We start from the raw sequence: 13,477 nt of genomic DNA on the forward strand, positions 1-13,477 counted from the left end.
TTTTTTTTTCAAACCTACACGTTAAAAATGTCATTTATAACGTTGTTTATATACCATAATGTAAAATCCACCTCAAATTAAATTAAATGAAGTTAGTACTTATATTCTAATTGAGGACACAAATTGACAGTGCAAAACTAGAAAAATAATTCAAATAATTACTTTAGTAAGGTAGTGAAGCTCTTGTCTGACCAACCAAATAATGACTTGATTTCCAATAATATTAATGTGCATGAAAGCTTGGATGTTCTACTTGCACCCGATTTGAACACCACTGTCTTTGCTGCTTGCTTAATTGATGCATTGATGTTGATATCATCATAATTATGTTGGCGGTAGTTTCCCTCTATATCAACATCATCATTATTATGCATAGGATCATCACCCTCATCATTGTTTCCATCCCCAAAGAAACTTGTGAGCATTTCATTCAATCCTTCTTCATGCATTACATTTCCATCGACATCTCTACTCTGAGTAGTGGATGGCATGTCATCAATGTATGCTAATTTCATCAATTCCTCAAATTTTTCACGTGGTAGTGCTCTCTTCAATGCTTCTCTTCTTCTCCTAGTATGGTTTAAAGGATGAATTGGATCATCTCGTTGAATTCTTAATGGTCTAGTTGGATCTTGATCATTAATAGGTGTATCATCAACATCGTTTACCTATAATTAAATGCAACCATTATTTAATGTTAGATAGCAATTACTGTATAGAACATGGATCCATTTCAAAGATATACGCAATAAATTACTCAACAAAACAACATTATACATGTATACAATAAATTATTTTGAACACATTATTTTAAAAACAAGCCACATTAATTTCATATTCTTAGATTTTCTACCTTAGGAACATCCAAAAACAACAATTGTCTCAAATTATTCATCTATGCATGTAGTATCATCATGACCAACCTCTTGTTCATTGTGTTGATTTTCTATTTCATTTACAAACTCCATTGTCATATCCTCTTCCACCCATTTCTTTTTGCGTGATTTAATTGTACGGCGTAGGCCACGTCCATATGCAGGTATTTGTATTGGTCTATCAAAATGATTAAACTCCTCATTTGTTCTGATTCCATTGCCAACCTAAAATAATTGATACATGCATTATTTTTTCCAAGGTTAGAGATTAGACTATATGATGTACTTATATCGTCCATTAATTTATAACTGAACTTATTTATAACACCCACAAAGTATAACAATTGTATCAAAGTATTCATTCCATGTATTATCATCATGACTAACCTCTTGTTCATTGCCACCAATTTCTATTGTATTTGTAGAGTCAATTGTCATATCTTCTTCCACCCACTTTCTCATGCGATGTGCTTTAACAGTATGGTGTCCACCCTTGTGTACATATTTTGGTTGTTTTACAGTAAAAGGGTTCAACTTTGTATTTGTTGAAAACACATTTTCCACCTAAAAGAATCAACGACATGCATTATTTTTTTTCAAGTTTGAATAATAAACTATATAAATTACTAGGTTTAGGAAAACAAGGATCAGGAACTAAATTTCATTTTATTATATTTCATAAATTAATGTAATATTCAAGTACCTGATGCCCTAAATCATGTTGTGTGTCTTCATTGGAAATAAATTCATTTGTTTCCATGGCCTCTCCTAGCACCTGCAATACACAACAATGATAACAATTTTTATTAAAGTCATCTATGGAATTGTTATAGTCTTATTTCTTATTCCATTGTTTCAACCATTCTATTTTTCATGTTAGCTATTTGCATTTTCAATTATGAAATTCTCCACCATTGTTGTGACACTCTTATGATAATGATTGAACCCGAGTTGAAGTCTTAACTTTTCATGCAGATCTACACTTCTGATTATTAGGGTCATATCTATTGAATTTTGGATATATACTAGTTTTTAACATGGATATCAAGTTGCCTATCTAGTTTGAATGTACATTAGGAACATAGCGTTGTTTGAATCCTATGGAGATTTCAATATTTAGCGAACATTAGATGTTGAACATATTATACTACCATGTCATACATGTGAAGCATATTTAATATATGTTAGATGATCTAAATTACACCTTTGCATTAATATTAATACACAAATAATATTTTTTTCTTATTGGAAAAAAAACACTATGGCATTTCCAACCTAAGTCAATAATGACTAAAAGAATTATTGCATAAATAAATAAATCCTAAAATGATGCCTAAGTGATCTATTCCTCCCAAAGAGACAGGAGTAAAGTATAAATGGTACAACTATGGGCACTACAATGTAAACAACACATGTTCAAACCTTTACAGGGGTAGAGCCTCTATGCACTGTGCATGAGGGAAGGTGTTTGATATCTTATAGTTGGTTTCCCTTCATCACCAAAGTGGATTAGGTTATGAGTGGATTGGCAAAGCAACCCTTATTTGTTCCTTTTAGTTTTTGAGAAATCTCAAGTTCAACTAGTGCTAGTAAATCTTCTGTTCTCCTAAGATATAGGCTTCCCAGATCAAAGTACTGGTTACCGGGGGTTGTGGGTTTCTCTATTGAAGGCATTGAACCTTGCCAATAGAGCCAAAAAGAATAGACAGAATAGGATGTCTTATATACGTATTAACAACTGAATCGGAATTGGGAGGATGAAATAAGAAAGAAAAGAATAGACAAAAACAATATATATATATATATATATATATATATATATATATATATATATATATATATATATATGTTTATACGTATTATTAACAAATGAACTTTAGAAAGAGTTCTTTCTGAGGCGGCTATAGCAGGAGGCTTGGATGCGTGAGAGAGTTAACCACTCTTACCTGGATGCTCGGATGCCGGTAGTAGTGCATCGATACCATATCTTTATGCGTGTGTGAAATCTCCCGCTTCTTAATTAGTGGGCGGATCATTTGGTTACTCAACTGCAACAGGATAGGGGTTGGATGGTGTAGTTTCACTGGCCTCAACTGCTTCTTCATTAGCTGGTAATCGTGCTCCAGAAAACCCCGATCCGCCCCTCATTTCCATGTTCAATGGCCTGACCAGAGCGTTCACTCCAGAAAACCCCGATCCGCCCCTCATTTCCTTGTTCAATGGGCTGACCAGACCGTTCACTCTAGAAAACCCCGATCCGCTCCAGGAAACCCCGATTTCGAATAGGATAGAAAGCGGAAGGAGGGGAATTGGGAGGATAACCCGAAAAAGAGGCGGCGGGAATGAAAAAAAAGCCAGTGCTGGAACCTATGGATCTCACTCCCATGTTTGATGTGCTGATCATAGATCATTCGCACACGAAAACCCCGATTCGCTCCAGAAAACTTCGTAGATCATTCGCGGCAGGAAACTCCGATTCGCTCCAGAAAACCTCGATTTCGAACAGGAAAAAAGGCGGAAGGAGGGGAATTGGGAGGATAACCAGAAAAAACGCGGTGGGAACGAAAAAGGGCCAGCACTGGAACCTATGGATCTCCTCCATCTTCAATATGCTGACCATAGAACATTCGCTCTGGGAAAACCCTGATTTGGAATAGGAAAAAAGGTGGAAGGAGGGGACTTGGGAGGATTACCAAAAACAGAAAAGGACGCGATGGGAACGAAAAAGGGCCAGCAATACCAGATCATCGTTAGATTGAAGTTATTGAAGCTATTGGTGGCAGGAGAGAAGGAAAGTGCACGGGTCAGGGAGGCAGTGGGATATGTTCCCTTGTTCAGGTATAACTGATTCTATTCTTGAAACAGAAGCAGACATTTCAATCGATTTTGTAGACTGCAAGAATGTGTTCTCTCATCAAGATATGTATGATTTTGTTCCAGATAAAAGATGGATTGTCTCAGTAATGATAGTATTGATGTGTTGTTCCCTCTGATGTAATGACTGGTTACAAAGTTTGTAGGTTTTTTTACATGACTCTCGCCACAGGAAGTCTCTCGCTCTAAATCTTTATTGTTCTTAAGGGACCTTGTTATTGCTCTCAGTTACAGTCTCCCATCTCTTGTATACTACATTGTACACTGTTCATCCATTCATCAATGGTCACATTGACATAGAGACATTGTTCCTTTGCGACATAGTAGGCTTCACTGCACATATGTGTCTCACTATCCTCTGTATATATATAGATGTGTCTTTGGCTCTACACATAGATGTTCCAACATGCAAAAGTGCACCTTGTGATCTTCCTATCAACTTCTTTTCCTTCACTGTACCACATGGCATCCTTTCTGCCATCTGACTACTGTTCCTACCTTGCTACTTAGACAATCAGAGGTACTTGTTGAATGGTGGGTCCTCCTTCTAGGGGATGCATTCTCCTTGAGTTGCTTTGTCTGCAATTTCGGCTTGGCTTGTGTTTCTTATATAAGGCATCCTGTTCAGCATGTTGAGTGTATTAGGGTGGAGCTAGACTCCATGACCACTCATGCAAAAAGTGGGCCCTTATGGGAGTGCAAGACTCTTGGCAAAACTTATCACTTTGTGACAATTAAATTCGTGTGTTCTTCCCTTGGCCTGAGAGTCAATTTGGTGGTATGGTGACAAAAGAGGATAATTACTTTGAACAATGGGGATTTAATGACTTGGCTAGCACTTTGAGATGAAGATGTAACCATTTCAATGCTGGAAATCATTGGAAAGTAACCATCAACTGCTGTTGCACTCATAAACTTGTTGGCTGCGCTGATAAACCTACTAGTTGCACTCACTACCTTACTGGTTGCATTTTATGTTCTACATCTGGAGAACAACATTTCATGTTTTACATGGCTTTTGTATCTGTGTTATTTTGGTTACCATTGCCTGTTCTACAACTGGAGGACAACTTTTTACGTTCTACATGGCTTTTTTGTCAGTGTTATTTTGGTTGCCATTGTTTAGGTGTTCAGGTTTTCTTCCCTCTTTTGTAAATTAGTGATAGGAGTTGCTTTTTCGTAATAGTAATCAGAGTTGCTTTCTCATATTAGTAATGTAAATGCCTAATAAATTTGAAGTTACAAATTTAGTGGAAGTAATTCATTTTTCTACTCCTAAAAGCTTGTGTTAAGAGTAAGAGGGCTATTAATGGGACATGCCACTGTAGCAATAAGAATTGCAGTGATTGTGGATATGGATATCACAAAGATAATTGAGAATAGAGACTAAGAATGTCTATATGGATAACCCCCAGTCTCCCAATTTGCATTTATCTGTTCATCAACCATTCGTACAACTTAGGATTCATAAGAGGCGATGCATCATCTGCAAGGTACATCGCCCTAAACCAGTCTTATGGCCTGGCGAGAGAATATTGGTTAGGCCCTTGGGGTATTGTCCTTAGCAGAGAACATTGTCCTACTAGCTTAAAATATAAAAAATTTCCATAAACTTTGTCTTCCAGTATTCAGCTGTCAAGTTTGGTCTTTCAGTAAAAAAGCTTCGGCATTTTTGATCATCAGCAAATAAAATTTAAAAAACAGGGTTCAACAGGGTTTTAGTGTTTCCATTCAATTTGTTTTATAATCTTTGACTTAATCCTCATTATTTGAATTAAGTTTGTTTACTATCAATCTTTGTTCCCTCCATTGGTCTTTGCCCGCTAGCAATTGAGAATAAATTAGCCATCCATATTCTCTCTTACGGCTAATGGCTGCATGCATGGAATTCACTATTACTGTGTTTTTAACCAACATACAATGTGATGACTCTATCACATTGTATTTATTTTTCATATCACGTTTGGGCCATTGCTACGTTAGCTGGTAAAGATAATTGTATCCATAGTTACCAGACTCAGCTGAGTTAACTTGGCTAGTCTGACTCTGCTGGGATCTAAATATGAGCAGATCAGACGGAGTTGAAGCTTAACTTGGTCAGAACTCAGGGTCTAACTCAGACTCAAACAAAACTTGAGAGTTATCTTAGGATCTGACTTGGGCTTGGCAAGAATCAGGTAAAACTTGACAACTAGAAAATAAAAGTTTTGTCCAAGTTATTTTCTTTTGCCCAACTTTCCTGAATTAAGTCTTAAGTCTTGCCTGATTTTAAGTCAAACCTTGATTCTTTGTCCATGCTGAGTTGCACATAATGCTTTATAGAAACAGTTTCCTTAATGCTATTTTATAGAGACATATAATTGAGTTCAGGATCAGCTGATGCTTCCTTCACTTTGTTTAATGAGGTTGTTTGTATTTCCAGAATCTCTTTTAGGAAGTAGCTATTCCCTGAATATGAAGTTATGCATTATTTCTCAGTTCTCAGTTTTCTTTTTTGTTATGGATAAAAGATGTAGTGAGCATGCTATGCCAAGTTTATTCATAGAGATTAGTAATGAAAATCCAAATACAGCATATAGAAGATTAGGTTGACAGTGGATGGTTGATTGGCTCCAAAGATACTATAATTATATTTTCCTTTCCAGTGATCACTTTGTTGGTGGATTTTTTTGGTATTTTTCACTTGTCCATGCTTCAGTCCTGTGTTTCAAGCTTTGGAATATAATTTCCTTCATTCCATTGTTGCTCAAGTTCAACAGCTTTATTGCATCTAAGCTTCACTCACTTACACACAAACATAGGAAATGCATAGGAATTCGTTTCATTCAGAAACGGAACTAGAATAAAGAACAAAGGAAGAAAACATCTTTATTTATCAAAATTGTGCTGATTATTATTGCTAAGGCTTAATACCATCAAGAATGACTGGTGAATAGGACTACAACAAGAGAATGGAAAGCAAAATTTGGGAATTTTACTTCCATGAGGAATGACTTATGCATAAAACAAAATTTGGTCGTTCTCATTATTTACTACTTACAATCACAGTATTCCCTTTCTCCCCATCTCGATGCTATATTTAATGGAATTTGATATTGTTTTTATGTTGATCTTGAACAACACCATAGGTTGACTGATTCGAATTTGGAAAAAAGTATGAAAGGTATAGCCAAAATTATGCTAGCAAATCTAGGTCCAACATCTATAGTGTTCTGGGATAAAAAGCGAACACGAATTCATTCTTTTATTTTTTAAACAAGAACAATTTATGTTTATATTACGAAAGATAGTTTACATACTGTGAAGTCTTGTTTAGAGGCAAAACATACTTAGAGTGACACTTAGCTACATAAACAACTGCATTGAAACCGACTTCCTGAGACAGTCATCCTTATAGTTTGTAATTTCTCAATACTGCTTTGCCGTGATTGACAAAACTATTCACCACTTGTTAATATGTCGAAGTATATCTTTGTCTGCCTTACAGGAACCCCCAACAGGGTATCCTCCAGAGGAGTGTCATTTGGAGTAGAGTAAGAAGTGCTTGAATCAAAGCCTTCGCTCCACTATGATGGGAGGTACTTCCTTGAAAGCTGACCATAGATTCTAGCATATTGGGATAAGAAAACAGAGTTATTCGATGGAACTTTTCTGTTGCATAATCTCTGTACAGAGGCCTCTTGAAGCTGGGATTTCGTCTCTTGAAGTTGAGAGCCTTTTGAAGCTAGGATTTGGTCTCTTGAAGTTGAGAGCCTTTTGAATCTGGGATTTGGTCTTGTGAAGTTGCTTTGTAGGGAGTGAGAACTTCAATAGTTGTTGGTCTCACTTGCAAGGAATTAATGCTGGAAGCCAATCCTTCACAGAGAGTTGAGAACAGAGGAAGCACGGAGAGAAGGAAAGCGTTCCCAATATAGCCTGCTAGCTGAGTCATAATGTCATATGTTGAAGCAAGGACACCACACCTCTTCCAGCTCCTTGTTTTTTGTGTTTCATTTTCATGGAAAATTCGGACATGTTTATATTTTTTTCCAATACAAGGTGCTTTCCCTCCCAAACGTGGAATTTCCTTAGAGTCTCTCTAAATCTGTTTATGTTTCTTTCTATCTCGACATTCAAAGAACTTGAAATTCCCATTTATGAAGCTACTACTACTTGTCAGTCTCTAAGTACTGTTAGATCTTCTGAGGTGTTCTTTTGTAAGTTTTAATATAAGTATTCCTTTTGAGTGATGCCAAGGATTCTACATAGTTGTTGGTTGCTACTCCAATGTCCCAAGTTAAATTTTCAAATAATCTTCCTTTTGTTGTTAAGATTATCCATGCCATGAACGAATGGCTTGGATCTCCTTTTGATGTTCATCAAAGAGCATTGTTAAAATCTTCGCATCCAATCATTAATATAATCAAATTTGCAGGAGATTACTTAAATGGGATTACATTCATGTACTTTTTTCGGTGCTGGTTTCCCTCCCTTTCTCTTCCCAATTTGCCAAATCATAACTATTCTTCCAACCTTTTTCTTGTTGGCTTAATTCACTCTGCCTAATTTTTGAATTTTTCTAATCAAGTTGGCATTGATTCTTTAGACGTATTGGGAATATACCTATTTTCATTGAATATCTTGTCATTTTGATCAGCTGTATCTTCGAAAGAGAATAATATTCCAAATTACCTTTATAATTGGCTTGTTTTTGAATCCTTCAAGCAATAAAAGAAACCAGTTACTGAACAGTTCTTCTTTAGAAGATGCTGTAATAGAGGAGGGGAGACTCATTTCTATAACAGAAGAACGTAGGAAAGGGGGTTTCGTTGTTTACAAAACAATAGTCACATCTTGAAGGATCATTGATTCCTTGTTTCACCAGGTTCTCCTCTGTTAAAAGTGTCTCATTTGGCCAGACATTAAAAGTCAAGTTTGGAGATGGAATAGCTCAATTCGATCTTGTTTCATTTGATTTCTAGAGAGAGGAAGGATCCGCTCCTTCCAAGAAGTTTGAGGTATCCTTCTTTAATAATCTATTTTCTTGATTAGGTGCCCTGTTTTACTTATTCCTTTCTTATTGGAGCTTTCCCATCCGGGACTTGGGTCGAAGTTTGAGGTATCCTTCTTTAACAATCTATTTTCTTGATTGGGTGCCCTGTTTTACTTATTCCTTTCTTATTGGAGCTTTCCCATCCAGGACTTGGGTCAGAAAGGTCCAAAGGGTGTTCAGAGTATTAAGAAGGGAAATGGGATAGATCCACTTCGTTTAAAGGGGAAGAATGTGAATCAGCCTAGGAGGATATATGTGCCAAAAATGAAGGATTGTTAACTTTAGACCATCTTCTAAATGGAGAGAATTCCAGATTTGATATTTGAAGGGTTTCCAAGGACACGGTTTTCGAAATCTTTCCACAAGAGGCATCCTTTGGCTGTAAAGTTAGATAGTTGTATATTTATAATTTATTTCAAGCTCATGGCCTAGCTAGACACTAAAATGATGTATGAGACCCACTTGTTTGTGAGACAAAAAACCCTCTCCACATAACATTTGCATTATTTAATTTATAATAGTGTATATCTAGACTAACTCTGGTTGTGCCGTTTTCATTGTTTAATTTACAGTGGTATACATACCGTAGCTTTCTAGAATAACTCCTATTGTACTTGTATTTATGTTTGCTAATGGTGTCCCATGCAAAGCTTTCTAGAATATCTCCTATTGTACTTGTATTTATGTTTGCTAATGGTGTCCCATGCAAATCTCCTGTTACATTTTAGTAAAAACAATGTTCACATATTTGTGTGGAGATGATGCTAGGTACCAATTCTGACTTCTTAATCAAAGGGATACTTTCATACTTCCTAAATGCTTCCAACACATTATATTATCGTGCAAAGTTGTTGTTTATTGTTGACAACTATTTGTGCAATGCATTTCCATTTAAAAAAACAACAAAACAGAACTCACAAAACCTTCATTGAATTCACATGCATATGATGGGCGTAGAGCCGTCACATGCATTTCATAACATATAGTTTGAGTGGGATGTACTAATTATAAGTAGCGTCTTTTATCTTGTAATCCAAACGATAAAGTTTCATAATGTAATGACATATCAACCTTCGACTTACTGGCTGCCATTATAACACCAATGGTATATCCAACAATGCAAAAACTGGATATACCAATAATTTATGACTTAGCAAGGGTTGAGATGTCCTTTGTAGTGAGGGTGCCTAACCTTCTAGCCTTATCACAACAGGCGAAACATGCCCCTTGGAATTGAACCTGGGTGGATAGGAGAACAAACTATGCTCCCAACCACTTGAGCTACTAAGACAAGACAATAACCTTTGTGGTTATTGATTGGCACGGATGGACATGACAAAAGGTTGATAGCTAAAAATAGTTAGTTTATAGGTACCCTTGTTGATGGCAAGGTGCACCATGGACATGTCTATTGCCCTTTGTCAAACTTGGCACGTTGCAAATTTGTGTAGCTCCCATTAGTTAGGCCTACTAAGAGAAGCTCGGAAGGGAACTTGGTGATTTGCAAGTATGACGCATGATGAACAAGATTGGCATAAAGAACTTGATTAGATTTTATAGACTTGTGATCCTAGGATACATGTAGATTCCAAGAGTTGGGGATTTGCTATTTTAGGGTTGCAATGGATGGGTAGAAGTGCCCTAAGGCGTAAGCATCCGAGAGTACAATTGTACAATGCACTAGTTGGGTTCACATTCATTTGGCACACATCCACTAGATGAACTTCTTATGTGCACCATTGCTAAGCACACTTGGGTGTGATGGGCACATTTGTTGGGTGTGTGGCATCTCGGGCCCAACGTGATAAAGATGTTTGATAGTTGATGGAACAAGAATGAAGTGGGAAAATGCACCATTGGCCACACATTCGTCAGGCACACATCAACTGGACACACTTGTTGGGTGTACCTTTGTTGGTTGTGCTTGGGCACCTTCAGCACAACAGCATTGGATGTCAGATAGTGGATGGACAAGAAGGGGCAGAGACTAATAGGCACACATATGTTAGACATGCTTACTGGGTGCACCCTTAGGCACCATTGGCTACACATTCGTCAGGCACACATCAACTGGACACACTTGTTGGGTGTACCTTTGTTGGTTGTGCTTGGGCACCTTCTACACAACACCATTGGATGTCAGATAGTGGATGGACAAGAAGGGGTAGAGACTAATAGGCACACATATGTTAGACATGCTTACTGGGTGCACCCTTGCCATGTGTGCTTGGGTGCCTTGGGCACACTTGTTAGGTGTGTTGTGACTTAAGCACAACACCATTAGATGTTGGACAATTTGAAATCAAGTAATGAAGGGGGTTAAATGCATCATTGATCATAGAAGTTGGTGATGTGGACACTTGAGTCCACTTAAGCATAGAGAGGTTTGTAATATGCCAAAGAAGGATGCAAGTGTGAGACAAGTCTTGTATAAGTAGTGGACACCTCAAAGTTGCTAAGGCATCATCCATTGATCATTCACCAAGAGTGTAAATGAGCTCGATTATCGTGCTAAGTTCAAGGTTGGCATGGTAGGGTGAAACTGCACTAACTGAGTGAGAAGAAAAAGAAGACAAGAATTACAAGAGGCAATCTTTCAATTTTTTAAAGGGTTTGGATTGTGAAAGTCTATTGGGTAGTAGTTAAGGCAATACTTTCTTTGACTCATTGTATATCTAGAATAAAGTTGCAATTATGTTGTTATATATCTGTGACATTTTTTATATGATAACAATAAGGCACTTGCCTTGGATGCTACCTCTACTTTGTGTGTTGTTATAATATGTTTACTTGAATGAATGTTATGTTCCTTGCAATGTATTTTGTTGGTTAAGTGTTAAGTATTGTTGGGATGTTTTAAAGGTTGTGGTGGGACATGTGCCTATTGTTTAATGAATTTGATTAAGTTGGATTCATTTGCATTTGATACATTGTAGCTTACAGTAGAGTTATGAGTAGACCTCAAGTTAAGGTGTGTAGTGTGGTTGTTGTAGGTGTATGTTGGCCAACCGACTGTGGTTGAGTAAAACTAGTGTCACACAACCTCAAGAGTCAAAACAGGCTTGGGGAAACTTAGGTTCTTGTAGAAAAATTCTAGCAAACTGTAGGTTCATGACAAATCGTATCAAAGCAGTGCAAATGTTCATTATGTTTGACCAAACTTGAGGCAAATTAGTAGGTTTGGGGACAAAATCAACCACAAGAGTGACTTAAAGGTTGGAACAAAAACTTTGTTCCTTTTTTAATCAAGCAATCAAGACTACATTTTTGCACAAAAGTTGAATACTTCAACCTCTCTTAACCATGACTTAGAAGGGCGCTTCAAGCTTCGGTGGCAAGTTAAGCAGGTTGACAAAAGTAGGCTGAGGTAGTAAAGTAGATTGAGTCTTTGAGACTTCGGGTAGATTCTTTGCCCATACCTATATGCAGATGGATGGTGCAAAAGAAGAGTATGTGATGACAATGAAGCAATTGAAATTGCCCAAATCTAGTGTTAAGAATGTTGTTTGTTTCCTTTATTATCAGAATCATTTTGCTATTGATTTTCCTTTGAAGAAGATGTTGGAAGACTTGGAAGTACTCCAAGTGCAAAAAATTTAGAAGATAAAAACAACAGTGTTGGGAGGAGCCCAAGTGTACCAAACTTCAAAGGCATAGGTTCTTGATAGGCAAATTTAGGGTAGTAGTTTGGTAGGCAAGTGTACCAAACTTTTGCATGTAGTTTAATATATTTGTGTTAATTAATTCCATAAATTCAACTTAACAAGTTATATTTGTGTTGATGGGTTGAATTTGTTGTTTGGATGGACTCTATGGTATGTAATCTTAGTTGGATTTCCAATATACTTTTAAACCATATTTTCATTTTATTTTTTAGTACTATTAGATATTATATCTTACCTCATTTTATGGTTAACATTGTATAACAAAAACATGCGTTCTGTTATGTAATTAATACTAACATGTAATATTGATTTTTTTTGTCAGAATGCTATAGGTAATGATTGCCAAGACGATGATCCAAATTATGTTCAACATATATCAAGAGATGATGAGGATGAGGATGAGGATGATGGTGGTGAAGGAGGAGATGATGATGATAGTTGCGGTGTTGGTGATGATGTGGATCAGAGTAATGAGGATGGTCAAGATGATTATGAGGATGATCTTGGTGGTGGTAGCTAGGCATGCACATGCATTGTTTTTTATGAAGAAATTATTGTGTAGAATGACATTGTTATGTTTAGATGGGTGTTGTGAATTTACCCTATATCAATGAGACATTTTGATTTTGTAATCATACGATGAGTTTGATTTATGTATGTTGTTAATTTATCGTAGAATAACGATATTCATGAAATATTTTGATTTGTTAATCATATTTGAATTTTAGTTGTTTTGATTAAAAATAATATTGATTTTATTAGTATTATGTTGCTATTTTGTACATGTTTTGAAAATTGTTAATGGCACATTGTTATTTTTTTGGATGGATGTTGTCAATTTCTCTTAAATTTCTTTACAAATGATTTTGAATTGTGATATCTGCTTTAATGATATTTAGAAACTATCATATATTTCACTATGAATCTATAAAGGGGGTCATATATGTAAAGAAAAATATACTCTATATAAGAAGTCAAATGCGGATGTAACCATGGATGCAAAATTGAAAGTAAAATTGGATGTTAAACTA

The 13,477-nt window shown here is 36.3% G+C and overlaps 1 long non-coding RNA gene across 1 annotated transcript; it reads left to right on the forward strand.

The window, feature by feature from the left end:
• Positions 1–12,567: 12,567 nt before the first annotated feature.
• Positions 12,568–13,010, forward strand: LOC149174736 (uncharacterized). Its single transcript, XR_016258511.1, has 2 exons — positions 12,568–12,596; positions 12,769–13,010. It is a non-coding gene; the product is annotated as an uncharacterized LOC149174736 (long non-coding RNA).
• The last annotated feature ends 467 nt before the right edge of the window (positions 13,011–13,477 follow it).

The sequence above is a fragment of the Pinus tabuliformis genome, chromosome 4_1 (genome assembly GCF_031772625.1).
Source record: "Pinus tabuliformis cultivar Carrire ecotype Pingquan chromosome 4_1, CPIR1, whole genome shotgun sequence".
In the NCBI taxonomy this organism is placed as follows: domain Eukaryota; kingdom Viridiplantae; phylum Streptophyta; class Pinopsida; order Pinales; family Pinaceae; genus Pinus; species Pinus tabuliformis.